This window comes from Rhinatrema bivittatum, chromosome 5 (genome assembly GCF_901001135.1).
Source record: "Rhinatrema bivittatum chromosome 5, aRhiBiv1.1, whole genome shotgun sequence".
In the NCBI taxonomy this organism is placed as follows: Eukaryota; Metazoa; Chordata; class Amphibia; order Gymnophiona; family Rhinatrematidae; genus Rhinatrema; species Rhinatrema bivittatum.
The window spans coordinates 25,870,907-25,892,975 of NC_042619.1; the positions used below are offsets into that span (position 1 = coordinate 25,870,907).

Here is a 22,069-nt window from a genome sequence, read left to right on the forward strand (position 1 = left end):
CTAATGGCCTCATCAACATGCCTTCGCACGTGATGAGCGCTATTAGTTTCACAGTGCATTGGTCGCACGTTGTGGAGGCGCTAATCCCCTTTTAGCATAAGGGGCTGTGGATGCGCCTACACAACCCGTGTCCAGCTGCGGGTTAACCAGTGCACCCGGCTGACACACAGGCTCTCGCAGGCACACACTCATACACACACATGCACAATGTGTGTGTGAGGAAGAGAAAGCCTGTGTGTGTTAGAGAGAGAGGGAGTGTATGTGAAAGCACTGGCATGTATATGAGAGAGGGAGTCTCTAAAAGAATGGATGTGTTCGTGCGTTTGTGTGAGAGAGACCAAGAAGGTAAGTTTATGTGGCCTTATCTCCCCTAATGCATGATAATCTCAGGGTGACCGGAAATCAAAAGATCCCAGGAATGGCGAGCAGGAGATTTCTTTTATCCGTATTAGTTTTAATTACTGGGTATAACTTGATGTTTGTATTGTTTTTAAATATATATATTTTTTAATATTAGAACATTATGTAGTTATTGGATGTTTTATTCATCAGAGGTTTTGAAATATTTTATTGGTGTTTGGGAAATAGAACAAATCTATGCAAGTTTTTAAAAAATTATTGGATGTTTGTCGGCTGTTTTGACATTTATTCTTTTTAATAGCATGGTTTTAATATTATGAATTATGTTTTATTGCTTGATGTTTTGAGAGGAATGATAGTGTTTCTGTTTTTCCATCGTTGTACTGTATAACACAGTCGGGCTTCTGGCTTCCAGAACAGTTTTTCTTGGCACGTTTCTATTGTGTGTTTGGTGAGGGATTGTCTGTATTTTAAAGGTCCAGTTCTTGTGTAAGTTTAATTCTTGCTGTGAAAATGATGGTACTTCTATAGCCTTATGGTCCTCTCTTCCTCATTTCTATTTTAAACTGCAGTTTGCTCTTTATTCATTTCATTTGCATTCAGAAAATGGTTTTGAATGTTCTTGCAGAAAATATTTTTTTCATTCGCATATTTTATTGTAACTGCTGCTAGTAGATTTAGGTGATTAGCTTTGGCTAATGTTCCCTCCAAGCCAAGGATTGGGTTGCTGTGAGCATAAAATTGATAGGCTTTTTGCATCAAAGAAAGTAGTGCTGACAAGGTAGACTGCGTTCTAAGGCACAGAGCACCACCAACTTCAGCAGTCACCCTACGCCTCTGTATGATATGTACACATTTTACAAAACACGCAAAATTCTACCATGCAACATACATGCATACATAGCCTTCTGCATGAATACATGCAATGCTTAGAAAACCGCGTATATCTAAGGGATTGAACGCATGTAATATACCCACTTATTTTCAATATATATGTGCATATATTTTACACATGAATGAGGTAATTTTCGAAAGGATTTACACGTGTAAATGTCAATACTACTATAGCAATTTTCAAAAGCCATTTACCTGTGTAAAGGGCACTTATGCAAGCAAATCCTATGGACAATTCAGTGGCATATATCGTAGCAACTTTCAAAAGTCCACTTACACAGGTAAAGTGCATTTTCACGCATGAAACCCCCTTTTAAGCATGTAGATGCTTTTGAAAATCTGGCCCTCAATTAATAACAGGACTTACAAGTAAGTCCTGATTTACAAACATAGGCCGGCCAATTTTAAAACATACGCATTTACCAATTCCTCGACCAGTCTGCCCAGTCCTTCTCCAGGTCATCGAGACCCTGCTGGCTCGTCAGCCTGAACTCCCCCCCAGTCCACCCAGACCTCCCTCCCGGTCAGTACCACACGATAAACACGTTGAATATCACTTACGCCAGACAGTTAGCAGGTGTAAGATTACGCGGTTACGTTGGAAAATGCACGTGCGTGTGTCTTTCAGAAGAGCAACTGATACAGACGACTGCCAGCCCCGCACCAGAACGCTGCTTTTCTACAAGCGAACACGCGCACACATTTTCTACTGACATAAAATAAAGAATGGAAGGTGAATCGTAAAAGCTCGGCGGGCGCCAGAGGCTGGAGAAATGTTGCTTTTGTACCCCCCCCCCCCCGATGGAACAATATCCCACAGGACTCGCACTCTTCGTGTCGCCCTGTCTTGCTGCTCGGTTTATTCCTGCAATTATGAAGAGAGTATTCTACTTTTAGGTGCTTGGGTTTGGTTTTTCCTATTGCTGGGTGTCCTGCCGAGGAAACCGGCGTCCACCGTCTATTGCTAACTATATTGTTTTGCGTTCTTCAGTCCCCGGGTTTCGGTTCTTACGTCTCCTCCTCCCCCAGACCTGTGTTCTGCGGTTCACATCTTTCTTTGCAATCCGCCTTAACCCTTTCCCTAAAAACCCAATAAAAGAAACTTAAAACACAGCTAAGATTCTACAGTAATACTAAGTACGGCTTAAAATATCTTTATAACCTTTAAATATTTGTATTTACATCGGCAATATAAGAGGGGCCCTGACTGCCACCTGCATTGCCTTCCAACCACTTCTCTGCTTTGGACCAGTTTGCTCTAAACTCACTCATACTAATTCAGTAATTCTCCCGGATCAAAGAGCGGCGCAGAATCAACTCCCTTCCCCCTCCACGTAGGTCCCCCACCTACAGGCAAACGACAGCTTCCTCCCTGGGAGGCTCACAGGTCTCACTCTGCTTTACTTTAACTGCAAAGAACGTTTGGATGCAGGCGAATGAATAAATTGTGCCGCAGTTTTAACCACAGAAGTTTGAATTTAACTCACAATACATTCGGTAAGCTTAGCAAGTCAAAATTCCACTCTATTTTAAAATAGCCTAGCACGGACACCCTGAATTTGTCGTAAAAACCTGCATACTGCCTCTCTTTGTACCCCACCCCACAATATTCGGTTTTTCAAGACTGGCTGCTGCTCTGCATTATAAGAACATAAGAACATGCCATACTGGGTCAGACCAAGGGTCCATGAAGCCCAGCATCCTGTTTCCAACAGTGGCCAATCCAGGCCATAAGAACCTGGCAAGTACCCAAAAACTAAGTCTATTCCATGTAACCATTGCTAATGGCAGTGGCTATTCTCTAAGTGAACTTAATAGCAGGTAATGGACTTCTCCTCCAAGAACTTATCCAATCCTTTTTTTAAACACAGCTATACTAACTGCACTAACCACATCCTCTGGCAACAAATTCCAGAGTTTAATTGTGCGTTGAGTAAAAAAGAACTTTCTCCGATTAGTTTTAAATGTACCCCATGCTAACTTCATGGAGTGCCCCCTAGTCTTTCTACTATCCGAAAGAGTAAATAACCGATTCACATCTACCCGTTCTAGACCTCTCATGATTTTAAACACCTCTATCATATCCCCCCTCAGCCATCTCTTCTCCAAGCTGAAAAGCCCTAACCTCTTTAGTCTTTCCTCATAGGGGAGTTGTTCCATTCCCCTTATCATTTTGGTTGCCCTTCTCTGTACCTTTTCCATCGCAATTATATCTTTTTTGAGATGCGGTGACCAGAATTGTACACAGTATTCAAGGTGGGGATCTCACCATGGAGCGATACAGAGGCATTATGACATTTTCCGTTTTATTCACCATTCCCTTTCTAATAATTCCCAACATTCTGTTTGCTTTTTTGACTGCCGCAGCACACTGAACCGAAAATTTCAATGTGTTATCCAATATGACGCCTAGATCTCTTCCTTGGGTTGTAGCACCTAATATGGAACCTAACATTGTGTAACTATAGCATGGGTTATTTTTCCCTATATGCATCACCTTGCACTTATCCACATTAAATTTCATCTGCCATTTGGATGCCCAATTTTCCAGTCTTACATGGTCTTTCTGCAATTTATCACAATCTGCTTGTGATTTAACTACTCTGAACAATTTTGTATCATCTGCAAATTTGATTATCTCACTTGTCGTATTTCTTTCCAGATCATTTATAAATATATTGAAAAGTAAGGGTCCCAATACAGATCCCTGAGGCACTCCACTGGCCACTCCCTTCCACTGAGAAAATTGCCCATTTAATCCTACTCTCTGTTTCCTGTCTTTTAGCCAGTTTGCAAGCCACGAAAGGACATCGCCACCTATCCCAGGCCTTTTTACTTTTCCTAGAAGCCTCTCATGAGGAACTTTGTCAAATGCCTTCTGAAAATCCAAGTATACTACATCTACTGGTTCACCTTTATCCACATGTTTATTAATTCCTTCAAAAAAAGTGAAGCAGATTTGTGAGGCAAGACTTGCCTTGGGTAAAGCCATACTGACTTTGTTCCATTAAACCATGTCTTTCTATATGTTCTGTGATTTTGATGTTTAGAACACTTTCCACTATTTTTCCTGGCACTGAAGTCAGGCTAACCGGTCTGTAGTTTCCCGGATCGCCCCTAGAGCCCTTTTTAAATATTGGGGTTACATTAGCTATCCTCCAGTCTTCAGGTACAATGGATGATTTTAATGATAGGTTACAAATTTTTACTAATAGGTCTGAAATTTCATTTTTTAGTTCCTTCAGAACTCTGGGGTGTATACCATCTGGTCCAGGTGATTTACTACTCTTCAGTTTGTCAATCAGGTCTACCACATCTTCTAGGTTCACCGTGATTTGATTCAGTCCATCTGAATCATTACCCATGAAAACCTTCTCCAGTACGAGTACCTCCCCAACATCCTCTTCAGTAAACAACGAAGCAAAGAAATCTTTTAATCTTTCCACGATGGCCTTATCTTCTCTAAGTGCCCCTTTAACCCCTCGATCATCTAACGGTCCAACTGACTCCCTCAAAGGCTTTCTGCTTCGGATATATTTTTAAAAGTTTTTACTGTGAGTTTTTGCCTCTACGGCCAACTTCTTTTCAAATTCTCTCTTAGCCTGTCTTATCAATGTCTTACATTTAACTTGCCAAAGTTTATGCTTTATCCTATTTTCTTCTGTTGGATCCTTCAATTCAATTCCGTATGCCCAAGCCTCGTTAGCCCTTTACCAATGTACAAAGTCACTGTCCCGACATCACCAACATCTGAAACTGTGTGAAGGAAGCAAAATGAGCAATCCAGAAGGGAAACAGGAGAAACAGCAGCTACGGCAGCAAAATATATTGAATCCTGGCTCCAGGCCAGAAACGTAATCCGAGCAGGGACAACACAGCTCAGCAAAAGAAACAGGGAATTATCCTCGCCACTGTCTTTTCACTGATTTGCAATTCTTTTTTACTGTTAGTAGCACTGCATGTTAATCTCTCTGTGGGGCCTGCGTACTAAGCATTAATCCCACAGAGAGAAAACGAGGAAAACCTTTTAGTAGTTCTGGACCTTTGGATTGCTTTGGCAACACATGAACATTTGTCGTGCCAATAAAGTTTCCTGAAGCTGAATGTGCCAACTGTGATGGTGGCTCAAACTAGGGGCAGGAGGCCAAAATCAGTTGTCTACACTTGTCACCCCACTGACTCCTTTAAAAATCCTCCAAGCCAACTACACGGCCCAACACTATATCAGTCAAAAGGGCAACTGAATAGAAAAAGAAGAAGCAGAGAAATCTTTCATCCCTGATGGAAGAAAATGCTGTCATAAGTAGAAGGATGTTAAATTGAAGGTCAGACAGGAGTGAGGAAAGGTTCATATGTACATGTGAAAAAAACAAATCACAAACCCTGTGCACCATTTTGCCTTGCCCCTTCTCCCATATGAGGTCCATTCCCTCGAGTCAGCAGTCTCTCCAACCCCCATCTGCTCAGCACATTCCCTCTCTCCAACCCATCAACACTCTCACCACCCCCACACCTCAGAATGTCTCTCTCTCACTCCCCACCTGCCCACTACCCTCTCTTTCTGTCTCCATCCTTCCGCATCTGCCCAGCATTCACTCCCCTCCCTCCCCCTCTACTAATGCAGCAGCTCCAGGCCGCCTCCTGCATTCTCCAGCTGCTAATGGCAGGGGTCCTGCCAATGATCCCAGGCCTCTTTTCTCTTCCTCAGCTGCTGGCGGGAAGGGCTTTGCCAGCAGCCCTGGAGCTCACACCGGCAGGATTTTCAAAAGTAGGTGCGTAAATGCAGACGCAGAAAATTACACCTGATTGGGAGCAGGAGTAGCTTTGTGCACCTGTATGCACGTGGGTACTGCAAACCCCCCCCCCCCCTCCCAAAGTTTAAAAGGGGACTATGGTGCATAAATTTCACTTTGAAAATTCGGGCCAAGGTCTTCAGGTGCAGTTGTACCCACAGACTTCAGCCCTCCCCCAGAGTCATAGTATAAGGCGGCTGTTGCATCCTTTCTTTCACCTGTCCACCTTTTCAGACAGGGAGAGAGGGGTGAAGCCAACCCCGTCCCATTGGGTGCAGAGGCGCTGGCAGAGGCTCCCTCCCCTTCCACTACAGAAGGGTGGCCTTGAGCGCTGCACGGATGCCCCGGCCCGGCTGGACACGCAGGGTGTCATTTCGCCCCTCCCTCTACAATGCTTTTCTTGTATTCGTTCTCAGCTGCTTGCAAGGCGACAAAGTGCCTGCGGAGGAGGCTGCTCCCATATCTTGCTGTAGATTTTTTTCTGAGCAGCCGGTAGGAAGAAAAAAGTGCTGTAGTGAGAACAGGAGCACTGATTTCTGGTGTCCTCGCTGCACAAATGAGATTTTAGGGATGGGCGCAGACATTTTTTTTTCATTTCGTTCCAATTAATTAAAATGAAAAAAAAAAAAAAATAATGTAAGAAGAGAAAAACACTAAAGGGGAAACAAAACACATCCTGTATAGATGGAGCGATCCAGGGGGTGTTCTGGGTCGGGGCCAAAACTTATACACATTGGGGTAGATTTTTAAAACTTGTGCGTACCCATGTGCGCGTGCTTACCCGGTGTGCACACATAGACGTGCGATTGCTTGCGCACTTTATAAAATGCCGGGTCGGCACGCGCGCACAAGGGGGGGGGAGGGGGAAGATATATGCAGTTACGCGCGGCGACGCATTGGGGGCCTTCCCAACCCCCTAAGCCTGACCTCCCTTTCCCTTCCCTGCCCTCCCCCTATCACTACCCTAAATCCCCCCAAAATATTTACCTTACCTTTTGCGTCTGCTTCTGAGCAGGAGCAAGTTGCGCGCGCTGGCACGCTGCCGGCATGCGATCCCCCGGCACAGCGGCAAACTGGTCGACGTGTCGGGCGCCTCTAGCAATGTCCCCCACCCCCTGGACCGCTCCTTTCACTAACCTCGGGACTTACACGCGTGGCCAGGCCCTTTGAAAATTGGCCCGGCGCCCATAAGGCCCAGGTTTCACACACGTAAGTGAATTAAAATCCGGCCCATAGGTTGCTGATGTAAAAGATGCTTATGCACGTACATTTGCAAACTTGGGGGTTATTTTGCAAAGGCTTATCGCACGTGATACGGCCGTATCGCGTGCGATAAGCCTCTATCGCATGCGAAAAGGCCCTTTTTTGCGTGCGATAGCATGCAAATTAGATTGGGGGCGGAGTCGGGGCGGGGCGGAGTCAGCGGTGGCTTCGCTGCCGGCGATAACGCTACTAACATTATCGTTGGCAGCAGCACACCGAATAGCACCACCTTTCACGGTGGTGCTATTCGGTGCGAAAGCCGGCAGCCGGCACACAGCGGCCGCCAAAATCGCACCGCCGTGGGGGCGAAGGCTGTGGGCTTTCGCAGGCCGTCCGTCCCCCACCCTCCGTTTTCACAGGATTCATCATTCTGCGAAGAATGTTGAATCCAGGCCTTGCTCGCGTATTTTTACAGCTGCTAATTATCCGGCGTAACATCAGACATGTTTATTGTTTACTGCTGGCCGGGTGGGAGGTCTGGGTGAGGTAAGGGGGAGTTCAGGCTGAATCACTAGGAGGGCCTCGATGGCCTGGGAAAGGACTGGGCAAACGGGTGGAGCAGCTGGTAAACTGGTCCATTTCATTTATGACAACAAAGAGAGAGCGCTGTCAGAACGCGCCCTGGAGTGGCTTGACTGAGAGGCTTTGTTTGCTTGCTAAAAAGATACAAAATGTTGGGCTTGGATAGGGCTCTCGTTTTTGTGATAAATGAAATGAACCGGTTTGCATTTTAAAAAAGCATGCACATAAAAGTTAAACCACACGAGGAAGTTAAACCGCACAGCCCTCAAGAGGGCAGGTATAAATTTTTGTGGGGGTGGGTCTGTGCCTGTACCAGGGCACTTACACGCAGACCCAACCCCTATCCCGTACGGTTATAAAATTACCCTCTTAAAGGGTGTGCTTTTGGCTTTAATAGCCTCCTCCACAGCCCCATTTAGCCAGCCACGCCGGGCCCTGCATTCCCCTGAGGACGAGACCTAAAGTAGCTCCCCCTCTCATTGGTTCTAGGAATCACGAAGCAGTCGTTTACGGCATCCAGGAACCTAACCTCCCTAACAGGTCCTGATAAGACGCTTGCTCAGTCGATACTGGGGGTAACTGAAATCTCCCACTATTACCGTGTTTCCACTTTTAGTAGCCTGGTTTGCATTTCATTCAGGCCGATTCAGTACTGTGCGCTCAGGCCGAGCGCACCGTTAGCCCCCGTTTGGATGCGCGTTTTTGACGAGCTATTATTACCTCATATACAGTAAGGGGTAATAATAGCGCGTGGAAAATGTGCATCCAACCCTCCCGAAACTAATAGCGCCCGCAACATGCACGTTTTACTCTCACAAATTAACTCCTGCTGGCACTGGGAAAGTGTACAGAAAAGCAGAAAAAAAACTGCTTTTCTGTACACCCTCCGACTTAATATTAAGTCAGAGGCCCAAAAATTAAAAAACAAATCTGCCGCGGGCTGGAAGACGGACGCTCAATTTTGTCGGCGTCTGCGTTCCGAACCCGTGGCTGTCAGCGGGTTCGACAACCGACGCTGGTAAAATTAAGCGGCAGCTGTCAAACCTGTTGACAGCCGCCGCTTCCACCAATAAGGAGGCGCTAGGAACGCGCTAGTGTCCCTAGCACCTCCTTATTAGCGCGGGCCCTCATTTGCATACTGAATTGCGCGCCCAGGAGAGTGGCCTGGGCGTGTGTTGGGAGAGCGGGCAATCGCCTCGGAGCGCCGGCTCTCCCCGCAGATTACTGAAATCGGCCTGATTGTGTTTCTCCTTGGGTGGCAGTAACCCTCCCACTGCTATAGGCTTCCCCCGTCACACATGGGGAGGGCCGTATTCAGCCGCTCCGCAGCTTGGCTAGTTAGCCGGATAAATTTTTCCATCTAACTAGCGCTGTGTATTCAGAGGGGCGGACACCCAGCTCGCTAACTTTAGGAGAGGTCTGCGTTCCGACCAGAGTTAGCAAGATAAGCCAGCCCCTCCCGGTTCTGCCTCCAAGATAAGCCAGCTCCTCCCGGTTCTGCCTCCAAGATAAGCCAGCCCCTCCCGGTTCTGCCTCCAAGATAAGCCAGCTCCTCCCGGTTCTGCCTCCAAGATAAGCCAGCCCCTCCCGGTTCTGCCTCCAAGATAAGCCAACTCCTCCCGGTTATGCCTGGGGAACGCCCTTAACTTATTCAGCTAAATTCTAGCCCCCCAACTTATTATCCAGCTAGAATTTAATCGGATGAGTGCCCAAGTTTTCATTTAATTGGATACTGTCTCAGTTATCTGGCTAAATGCTTTTGAAAATTGTTGGAGGTGCCAAGTATCCAGAGACATTTGCAGCGGCTTTTCTCGCGGGTAGGATTTTCATGCAAGAGCATGGGCCATAGATGTGAAACTGCAATCTTACGTGCAATACTTTCCCTCTCCCCTCCCTCCCTTGCCACGACCCCCAGGACTGCTTACTCTCAACATGGCGCCTCCAGGCAGGTTTTAGAGGGACAATTCTCCGAAAGACCTTCCACCCAAGTAAAATGGCTTCTGAAAATTGTCCTCATTGTCCACAGTGACTCTGAGCTCCTTTTCCTGGGTTGGCGATGCCCTAATGCAGAACCCAGCATCGTAAACATTAAGAGTTAGGATTATTTCTCCCTGCATGCAACGCTTTGCAGTCGTCCACATTAAATTTCATCTGCCATCTGGATGCTTATTCCCCGCCTACCCCGCCCCCACACTCTGGCAAAGTCGTCCTTCAATTTCTGACAGGCTTGCTCACGTTTTAACAACTCTGAATAAATTTTGTGTTGTCTGCAAATACGATCAGCTCGTTCATTGCAACCTTTCCCAGATCCTGAATGCACAGGTTAAACACTGGGCCCAGTACAGATCCCTGGGGGCTACTCCACGATTTACCTCTCTCTTTCCTTTCAGTTCTCTTTTAACCGGTTACACCAAGCCACGCTAGGCCAGCGCCCGCATCCCATGACTTTGTACCTTCCTGAAGAGTCTCTCATGAGGGACTTTAGTCATTCCAGCACCTTCTGAAAATGGCTGTTGTAAAATAGGCCAGGGCTCACTGTGCATACAACTATTGAGTATAACAACATTTTAAAAGGCTACCTGCGCGCAGATTTTCTTTTCGCAGCGGCTGCAGAGTGAACCTCGTTTCCTGCAGAATTTGTCTCCTCCTCGACTCTGAGGTATCGCCGACATCCAGTGCGCCAGGCCACTTACCGCTTCTAACTGCTCTATCATTTCGGTACAGTTTGTTGCCTGGCATCACCATATCCCTTCAGTTGTCCCTTTTCCACCAGGTGTCCGAGATGCCAATTCCATCTACATCTTCATTTAGTGCCATATTTTTCTAACTGTCCCATCAAACCTTTTCAGACTTCTTGGCATTTTTGCAGAGGGACCCCTAAATGGATTCTCTTTAATCTTTTTCACAAACCACTTATTAATCGGATGATTCAGGTAATTTAGGATCATTTTGATCTGCCGAGCCTTCCCTTCACTTTTTCCACCTCCTTTAAAGATAGCTCACTCTAAGCCACAAGGCCCTGCCTGGCCGTCGGCTTTCCCCAGTGAGGTAAGTTTCAAGGCCGCTCGCTCTCTCTCCTTTTTCAATGTTACAGCCCGAGGCCCAAGTTCCATTCTAACTTAGATCCAGCACATCCCATTGGAATGGGTTTCCTATCCCCACAATCTCCCCACTTCTGAGCCCATCTAAAGCCTTCCTCCTCGCACCACCATCGCCTCATTCTCATAAGAACCTAAGGCTGGCCATACCGGGGGCAGAGCGAGGGTCCGTCGAGCCCAGGATCCCGTTTCCAACAGTGGCCGAGCCAGGTTGAAGTACCTGGCAGGATCCCAAGAGGGTAGACAGATTCCAAGCTGCTTATCCCAAGAATAAGCAGTGGAGTTCGGCAACTCCACCTTAATAATGTTTTATGGTTTTTCCTCCAGGAACCTGTCCAAACCGTTTTCAAACCCCAGCTTTCACCACATTCTCTGGCAACAAATTCCAGAAGTTCATGTTGCATTGAGTAAGAAAATATTTTCTTTTATTAGTTTTAAATGTATTATCTAGTAACTTAATTTTGTGTCCTCTAATCTTTATAATTTGTGACAGAGTAAAGTGATTAATGTTTACTTGTTCCATTCCCTTCTTTATTTTATAAACCTCTATCATATCCCCCCTCAGCCGTTTCTCCAAGCTGGAGAGTCCTAACCTCTTTAGCCTTTCTTCATAGGGGAAATTGTTCCATCCCCTTTCTCTGTACCTTTTCTAATTTTGCTGTATCATTTTGAGATGCGATGACCAGAACTGCACACAATACTCAAGATGAGGTCGCACCATGGAGCGCTACAGAGGCATTATGATATTCTCTGGCAGGATGAGGGTTGGAGGGGTCCAGGCAGGCACCAGCTGGTCCTGGCTCAGTCCAGCCAGGTCAGCTTTGGCCCTGGGATTGTCTTTACAGAGCTGTGGGGCAGAAGGACTATTGGAAGGCTTCAATGAGACCATTCTTTTATTACCAAAAAACAAAAAGATCTGAAAATGTTTGGATATTTTCATACATTTTTGGTTTGTTCCATTTGGATTGCATTTCTCTAATATCAAAATGTACCATAGTAGTCAGCTCCTCCCCAGCAGTCTCTAAAATCCTATCTAGGTGATATGTGAGGTCCACTACCTTTCTACCAGGCAGGCAAATTATTCAGCGATCTTCGTGGCCACCAGTCACCCATCTAACTATATTGCTAATGATGAAATTACCAATAAAATCTATTTATGTATTTATTATAATTCTTATACCGCACTAACAGCAAGCTGACCAAGGTGGTTTACAACAATAACATCCAATAAGAAATACAATACAATCACAACAAGATTACCCTCATTAAAACATTGGAACAGCCACGATTTCACCTTTTTTCTAAAATCCAAATAGTTGGCCTCCAGTCTAATCGCTATTGGAACAGAGTTCCAATGTTCGGTCCCCACTACTGAGGACATCGTCTTCCTGGACCCTTTTTTTTTTACCTGCTTGTTCCCTGGAACTCTAACAAATGGCTCTCCTGAGGAAAGCAACATCCGCCTGGGAACATATTTCTGTATCCTGCTTGCCAAATAACAGGCTCTCTTACCATGAGGACCTATACATTAGGATTACACTCAACAGCAGCCTAGCACTAATATGTCTAGGACAGCCACAATCAATATGGCTGCCATATTTTGCATCATCTGAAGTCTTTGCAAGTTCTTCCTGTAACCCCATCAACCCTGTTGCAATAATGAAAAAGTAGCATAAGTAGTGCCTCATTCATTTTATTCCTTATTTTTCGCAATTGCCACAGCTTTAAAAATATCCTCCTCACCATCAGAGATACATATGGTACAAAAGACCATTTATCATCATAAATGAGCCCCCAAGCTCCGAATTTCATGAATATTATCACAAAACTTTCTTCCCCACCCTTACTGAAGACCTCACTCAGAAGCCCCATACGAGAAAACCATCCACTCTGTTTTCTCCTCATTCAATATCAATTTATTCTCCCGCAGCCAACCCCTTAAATTATGCAGACTTTTGTGAACTCTACCCAAGTTCATTACAGGATCCTTTCTACAGGGCAAAACAATCTGGACATCGTCCGCATAAATATATCCCTGAAATCCCAAGCTACGAATCGACCCCAGTGGCTGCAAAAGATGGTAAAAAGTAACAGAGATAGAGGGGAACCTTGTGGTACTCCACAATTTAAACTACAAACCTCCGCCCTCACATCCCTTGCTCCCGCAATCTCTCCCTCAAAAAGAAGAGAGCCAATCTAGGACCCTATCTGAAAAACCTAGATCCTTACAACGAGCAATCCAATATCTGGTGATCTACCAGGTCAAAGGCACTGGTAAGGACTAGTAAAACTAAACCCACATCTCTCCTCTACCCTAAATTCTCCCCGATTGTGTCATTCAAACACTACCAGCAGAGTTTCGTACTGTAACCGGGGCGAAACCCTGAATGACACTCATCCAGCACACACTGTTCCTTCAGATGTCTAGTCAACTGAACCGGTACTGCCTTTTCTACATCTTTCGCTAAAAAAGGGCCATTTGCTACCAGATGGTGATTACCCATCATCTCCTTATCAGCCCCTATCTTTTTCAGGAGGGGACGAATTATAATCTTTTTGAACAGCTCTGGGTAATATTTATTTATTTATTTAAACATTTTTATATACCGGCATTAGTTGTGGACATCATGTCGGTTTACAGTAAACAGGTTAAGTTTGGAAAATTACATTTTAACAGGGAAGTCAAAACTGGGAGAGGGGGTAACGAAAGGCAGCTGAGAAAATACAGGATAACAAAACGAGGTTCCTCGAAGTGAGGAGAGGGAGTATAACAAAACATAATTCCTCAATATGAGGAAAAGGAGTAGACGTATTGTGGTCTACTTTGGCACGGATTGATGGCTTTTTATTCTGGGTAAGCTTGGTTGAACAACCCTGTTTTCAATTTCTTTTTGAAGTTGTTCATACATGGTTCGAGGCGTATGTCAGGCGGTAGTGAGTTCCCTTGAGTGGGACCTGCAATCGAGAGAGCACGGTCGCGTGTGGAGGAGAGATGGGCTGTTTTCAAGGAGGGTACAAGTAGGGTGCCAGATTTTGCCGTTCCGTAAATTAATCCCTATTCAGGGATGAATTTACAATTAAAACCAGCCGAGTTATTAACATGTGGTGGGATTACAGTCCCTTCAAATTTTACTCATTTCCAGTCTCCCCACTTCCTCTAATAACCCAATCCCTTCCCCCCTAAACACCTGCTCTCACTCCAAAGAAACAGGCCCCACTAACCCGCCCCCCCCCTTCATTAACTAACCTATCACTAATCCATCCACCTTCAGTCTCCAATGACAAGCAAAACCATAACAGCTTAAAGCCTCTGGAATGATCATAGACCTATCCCTACTCTCCTGCTCACACAGCCCTGGAGATGCACTCTCGGTGAGAGAGGATAACACAAGCACCTGAGGGGCAAGTCCCAGTCACAGGATCGCCTCCTGCCATTCCAAGGTGATAACGCTCCGTCCTGACCTTTCTGCTTCCATGCAGCACAGGGTCTGCCAGAGTAGATATGGAGAGCTTTACTGATCTTGGAGTAATTATTGATAGTCACTTGAACCTAAAGCAATTTATAAAACACTCTACAAAGGAGTGCTTCTACAAGTTACAAGTACTCAAAAACTCAAACCGCTCCTATTCCATTACAATTTCAGATCTGTCCTCCAAGCCATTCTGTTTTCCAAGATCGACTACTGCAATTCCATTTTGCAAGGTCTCCCGGCTTCTACTATAAAACCCCTCCAGTTGCTCCAAACTGCAACAGCGAGAATTTTGACGAATACCAATCGGAGAGCGCATATCTCTCCCATTCTAAAAGATCTTCACTGGCTCCCAGTAAACTTCAGGATTCTCCATAAATCACTCACAATTATCCACAAAAATATTCACCATCAGACCCCTCTTGATCTGCTACACCCTCTCAGATTGCACTTGACGGCCAGACCCTTAAGGGATGCCTACAAGGGATCCTTACACATTTCTCCAATCAAAGTGGTGCACCACTCAAACATCAGAGACCGGACATTCTCTATCACAGGCCCCTCCATCTGGAACGCCATGCCTCCGGACCTCAGGCAGGAAACCTGTCTTCTAACTTTCAGAAAGAAACTAAAGACATGGCTGTTCTGCCGAGCCTTCCCCGCTACTAGCCCAACAGCCTGACTTAGAACTGTTTCAGCAATTATATAAATAAACAATCGCTAAATCACGCTTACAAGTTATCATGAGGTCGGCTCCTTGCCTCCCTCCCATGCATATAGTACTTTATCTTCGTTCTCCCTCTCTTATTTCCTACTCCCAGTTAAGGCATCCTTGTTATAATGTAACTTTACGCTCCTTCAAATTGTCTCTTGTTGATTGGTTGGTTATAGTTACTGCTTAGTTTGATGTAAACCGAGTTGATTTGATTTGTATCAAGGAAGTCGGTATAGAAAAGCCTTTAATAAAATAAATAAATATGTCCTATAGATCTCCTCTATGTACCTCTCTGTCTGCCTCAGTTCCTCCGGATCTCACATCCTAGCTTCCAGACGCTGTACTCATTCTCCGAAAACTATGAGTTGGGTGCACACACACACACAATCTCTCCCCAACAGGCAGGTAATCATATATGTAGCTCTCACAATGCTACATATAAGATTCTGCTGGCAGGATTTTGACGCAACCCCCCCAAGACTTTGTTGCTCTAGGTGACTGCCAGTTTGCCTAATGGAAGCTCTGGCCCTGCTTTTATCACCTTATGTTCCACGTTGATGACCAAGATCTTTGCAATCTGTTCTACCCATCGTACCAACGTAGCGTAAGGCTCGACTGGTCCACACTAAGAGACACGCATTTTCCTTTCACCTAAAAACATTGCACAATAATCTCCCAATAGACACTAGGATGACAAACAGTATTATTCGGTTTAAAAGGATTATTAAGACGTGGTTGTTCACAGAGGACTTCAGGCTGTGGTTGTTTGAATTTACTAACTGATCTCAGCTGATTCCCCTAGGCTGCCTTGCCAGGTATGGATATCTTGATTGTACTTGAATGACTTGTCTGATCTGCTGCCTAGGCTTTAAGCTGTTGCGTTATAGCCATTCACAATACATCATTTTGTTGACTGTTACAAAACTACAATTATTTGTATTTTATTGAACAGTATTTTATATACATATATTTAGGATATATTTTATTTTAATTTTATGTATATTGGAATGCGGTTACTGATTGTAGTTTGTGATGATTATAATATATATAGCTGTCTGTCTTTATGACTGGTAATTATTTTAACATTGTATCATGCTCTAAGATTTATTTAGCAGCATGTGATAAACAAAACTGTTAAATAGAATTTGCAGAGCCTTGGCAGTAGTTATCAAAACACAGGCTTTAAAAATGGTATTTCTTAAAACTTGGATTTTTAATTTTTTTTTTTTTGCTTTCTTCTTGTTCCAAAAAAAAAAAATGCTGCACCCCCTCAGTTGGCAGGCTCCCCATCCCATGTAACTTAACAGGAGAGCTCTCGATCTTCGATGCATGACCTCAGGCAACATCAACAGATGCTTATAACAGTATAAAGCCCCAAACTATGGTCAGTTTGGTCACCGATATGTGATCAAACAATGTCACCGCAGTGTGAAGAAGGAAAGTTCCAGATAATTATAAGGTGATGTGTGTCCAGGTGCTCCCATACATTTTATAGTTATGGGCCTGCCTTTTACCAGGGTGTGTATGCTTTTAAAACATTTTGATCCACCCCCTTGAGTGTTTTGTGTTGGACCCATAGGGGTCGCTGATCTGATCTTCCATGAGAGTTGGTAGGAGGATTGCCCAAGAGTTATCTCCTCTCCCTGGGAGCTCTGCGGAGGGCCACGAAAGATTCCAGCTGCCCGCTCTCTCTCTCTTAGGCCACCCTTTGCTGTGGCCCTCTTATGAGGAAGACGCAGTACAACATTTGAGAACGTCCTTTCTGCTTTTGTGCATCTGGTGACTGTTGAGTAATTCCCGTTTCCAACACAGGCTTCTGAAAGGATCATCTCCTGGCCATTTTTCTGTGGGACTCGTATCGAACTGCAGTGCGACCGGTCAGCTCACGTCAGCAGGGGCTCAGCAACTAGCCACGATGGCCCGAAAGAGTGCGTACAAGCCTGCAACTTAAAATGGATTCAGCTGGCCGGAAAGAAGAGGCTTAACGCGGGAATGTGTTTGCTGCTGCCCAGGGAGTGCCTACATCTGTGTTTTATCTGTGGATGGGACTGCTGTGAATAAGCTCTTCCTGTAAATAAATTGGCCAGAGTTTGGAACCACACATTCCACGCAGTCTGCGTTCACTCTACCTTACGTGCAGTAATGCAAACGGTATCCTAAAGCAATGTCTTCTTTAAAGTCAGCGGAGAACAGTTCCCTGGTCCACCGAGGGGGTCTGGGTCAAGCCTACCAGCAGATCATTTCACCTCCTTGACCATCTGCTCGACCGTGAATGTCAGGAACCCTGCTCCCAAAACAGGAACCTTGCAAGGTTCACTTGACAAAAAAAACAAAACAAAACATCACAGCAAAGCAAAATCCAGGATACCACAAGGATAGAAAAATAAAATAAACATTTCAAAGTAAAAAAACAAACAAACAAGTCCCTTACTTTTAAGAGGAATTCTTTCAAAACAAAGTTCACCGTTCATCTGGTTAGCACACCCTGATGACTTCTAAACCACATAAGCATGATATAAAATAGTCTGGCCATGCGCACATAAGTGGGCACACGCATGTGTGCACAAATCCCGCTTGTACCGTGTAAATGAGGGGATTTTAAAAGTGGCGCATGGCACCATTGCCAATTAAATCAGTTCAGCCCTAGTTTGCCCAGTTAAGGGATAGGTTCTCCAAACCCCTCTAGTTCAATAACCTTCACGCCCCCCAGATATGCCTGACCCTTAAAATCCTGCTGATCTGTCTATTTTTCTTTATTTTATAACTTACACCTCCTCCATAGCAGAAATAAAGTTTTGCAGCAGGAGACTTTGGCACACGCTGGGGCATGTAAATATTTACACGGCCATCTCTTGGCCAGGACTCAACACGCCCATGCTCATGCTCCACCCAATTTGAAAACTTTTGAGATGCACGTGCTGTGAGAGAGATGCACAAATCCGGGCAGCTTTCATACTCTGCTCACATGAGCCCGACTTATTTGCATCCCCTCCCCAATTAATGCACCTGCCGGGCTTTTAAAATTCACCTTTTATGGAAGAGCAACCCAAATTATAGCTACACAATGCAAAGTTCCAAATTTGGACTCACCACCCCGTAAAAGGATCTAAGTGTCATTGTGGATAATATGTTCAAACTCTGGAATTTGAAGCCAGAGGATATGGTGAAAGCTGCTAGTGTAGCTGGGTTTAAAATAGATTTGGACAAGTTCCTGGAAGAAAAGCCCATAAGCCATTATTAAGGTGGATTTGGGAAAATAGCATGGAATCTATTGACCTTTTGGGATCCTGCCAGGTCCTTGTGACCTGGATTTGGCCACTGTTGGAAACAGGATACTGGGATTGATGGACCTTTGGCAAATCTTATATTCTTAAGATTTGTTTAGAGATTTTCAGAGTCCCACCCTACCAATGCGTACAGCCTTTCCGGCGTCTCTATCCTCTTGCCCAGGCTTGACATGCATACCGCCTTCCAAATATTTCCATCTGCTTTTTGGGACCTCATAGCATAGCAGGTTCTTACTTTCAGTATAGATAAAAAGATCAGTTTGAAGATCCGAGGATGGAGCTGAGCATTGTTTTTGGCAGTGCTTCGAGTACGTGTGCTCTTGTTCCACTTCTACATGTCTGAGGAGGGTGTGGCCTGGCAGTTTTCAATCTGTGAGTTTTACGAGTGTACTTTGTAATCCGCACCGAACAGATGCTCGGAAGCTGTGGAATGGAAGATTTTACAATAAATAAATAAATCTGCACTTTACTCCTGCATCAGATGCTCCATGAGTTAATTTTTTACCTATGGTAGCCTAACGCCATCATTTTGATAGAATAAAACAATTCCAGCTGTTCACTTCGTTTGCCCTTTTTCCAGCTGTTTGACTTTTAGTTTTCATAGTGAAGGGGTTTTTTTTTTAATTTAATCCCGTCTCCCAGATTTTTCAACCAGCTGCGCTTCTGGTGATGGCTTTTTGGTACCTGTGGGATAACAATGCGATACAGTTTTTGCCTCGGAATGCCCCACCTGCTGCAGCTACGATGACGGATACATTTTGCTCAGGGAAACGTAACTAATTAACCGTGTTATACGGTTGCCATAAATCTGACATCACACAGGGCACAGAAGCACAGCAGACTCCCCTGGCGCACTTTAAAAGCCTTCTTTTTAATTGGAAGGGTCACATCTGAAGAAGGGACGCGCCTGTTCTTGAAAGGTTGTGGAAAACAACATTTTGGGATGATTTTCAAGTCAGTCCATTAAAAGGTACCACAGCCTGCAAGGAATTCGTTCACGTGGACCACCTCAGCTACCTGAGTGCTTCATTATTAACAGTGTCCATGGTAAACAAGATCACGGAGCTCTGAAATTGTCACCTTTTCTCTACCTATTATGTTATGGGGCCTATGCAATAAACTTTTAAGAGCATTCATCTTATGCTAAAAATAGCTTCTATGCAATAAGTCCAGGGAAGGTAACCTTAAAACGAGCGGGCGGACACAGATATATAAATGTGTACGGGCGCGCGGCCACATACATTGAAATCTTATATCCTGCGTGCAAGTCCGCAGGCGCGCAAGGCCCGGCGCGCGTATGCGTGATCCTATTTTTAAAAGCATGGACGCGGGCGGCTGGGAACAGTCGGCATGTACCCGCACAAAGTGAGTGCATTTTAAAACATGCACGCGGGAAGGAAATGACCAGTTTAACCAGTCCGCCCAGTCTCTCTCTAAATCATCAAGAACACCCCCCATCGTTCTTTACCCTGCACTCCCCCTAAGTTTACCCAGAACCCTCCAGCAGTTCATACGTGGCTCACCCCTAATCAACAGCGGAAATACATTTGCGCTGAAACGAACCGGACGCTCGCCGCATTCTCTGCGCCGCGTACGCGCTTATATCTCTTGGCCCCGGCCTGGAACGCCCATGCCCCGTCTTCATTACACCCCCCCTCCCTTTTTTTTTTTTACCCAATTTGAGACATTGGTGTATCGGTACTTGTGGGCCTATGTGGCAGGTTATAAAACTGGGCAGCTGCTCGCATGTGCCAGAAACGCGCGCATCTCTTAAGAGTCGCCTTCTGATGCGCACTTAAAGTGATCTGGAAAGGCGTTTGCGTACACATGCTAAAACGTGTGCGTCTGTGCATGCAAATGAAGGGACACCCTATGCAAATGAGGCGCAAAGCGCGTGCAAAGTTAACAGAATGGTAAGCTCGCCCTCCCGCTACTTACTGAGCATTTCCTAATGTCCTGGCACCCTTATTTAATCAGGTGATAGCGTGCTGGCATGCATGCTACTGAGAGAGCTCAGCTGACTGCACACAGAGAGCCAGGAGAAAAGAAAGCCTTGGACAGAAAAGGAGAGGACCCTGTAAAATTGTGCCCGCAAGCCCTTGGGGATGAATAACGCGGCCATTCTTCTCTTTGCCAAGCCAAAAAACACAGTCAACAACAGAACACGTTTTTCAGAAACGTTTACACCCCACACACATATCACAAATGCGTCTGCTCAAACAAAACTTACACATCAGGGGCTCTTCAAGCATTGTTGTACACCTCACAATGTGTACGGTTTGGGAATTTCATGGCGGTAGGCAAATGGACAGCCTCGTTGCTTTCATGTCTGCAGTTAGTCTGGCCAATGAGCACTGCAAGCATCTGAAGTCTGACTACAAGCAGCAGATGCTGTAAGTAAAGGGTGCCAGGCCCCGCCCCCTGGCTAGTCACAAAAGCAGTGGGGCTTCCTTCCCGGGGCTCCACCCAGAGGTCAGTGACTAGCCAGGGGGGGTCCCTCAGTTCCTCCTCCCACCCAATATAAAAAGAAAGGTTAACAGGCCATCAGCAAAACAGGGAAAACCTGGAGGAAGGGAGAGAATGAGAGAGAGAGGGAGAGAAGGATGTTTCAGAGGAGATAAAGACAAACTTGAGTTTCAAAAACAAATCTGCCTTTATTTACACAAGACAAATGTATTTCCTAGCAACAGGTTCCCACAGGACAAAGATTCGATGTTACTGACAAAGACCACTGCAGGCATTCAGAGGTTTGAGGCTGAAGTGCGGTCTGAAGCTCAAAAGCTTATCTTCAGCAGGCCAATTGCTTTGGTTTCCATGCAGAGCTCTTTTTTTTGCGAGCTCCCAGGCAGTAGCAAACTGAGCATTTTACTAAGCATTTTTCCCCCCTAGACACAGAATGGGAGAACAGGCTTAGTAAACCTGGCCCTATCTGCTGTAGCCGTTGCAGTGCCTGCACTACAGGGTAGACGTCATAGAAGGGGAATAGTCAGATGCTGGTGCAGAGCAGCCAGGTTCTTTCCTCTGACACCACCTTTTGAAAATCCTTACTGGCACAGAAGGCAGATAGTCCTACACAGACGGACGGGTCAGCTTTTTTTGCTCTTCTGGAACTCTGCTCTCCTGGAGTGAAGTAGCTCTCTCACATTTTCCACGTGCCAGGCTTAGCTGTATACCCTTCAGAAGCCAGCAGGAAGAGGAAGAGCGAATACAGCCCTCTCAGATTAGCATGCTTACGTTATTTAGCTTCCCCTTGGTGAGTAACATGTTGACGCTATGTAGAGAATGCATTTTCGGATTTCTGTACTCGACGATAGCATGACCACACCATTGGGGCATATTTTACCATGCGCATACCGAGGTCAATATTCAAAGCCATTTAGCTGGATAATGTTGCGTCCGTCTGTCTCAGTCGGCTTCGACCTTTGTGCCTCACCTTTCTTCCTTCTCTCTCCTCAAGCCTTGGGAAGATGGCTGCTGCCACCGCTTCTTCATACTGCTCTCTCCCCGGCGTCCCCGGATCGGCAACGGCGACAACGTTCGCCATGTTTCTCCTATGGGCCTCCTAGGGCGCGCGCGCGCACGCCACCCACGTCTTTGTTCACGTCGTGGCGGGAACCTCGGGGGCGTCCCCTCCGAGCGACGTCAGCACATCCGGGTATTTAGCCTG

The 22,069-nt window shown here is 45.6% G+C and overlaps 1 protein-coding gene across 3 annotated transcripts in view; it reads right to left on the minus strand.

Annotated features, from left to right (window-relative positions):
* Positions 1-22,069, minus strand: part of LOC115091871 (protein Wnt-11) — a 104,295-nt gene that overhangs the window by 18,542 nt on the left and 63,684 nt on the right. The gene's annotated exons all lie outside the window — the stretch shown is intronic.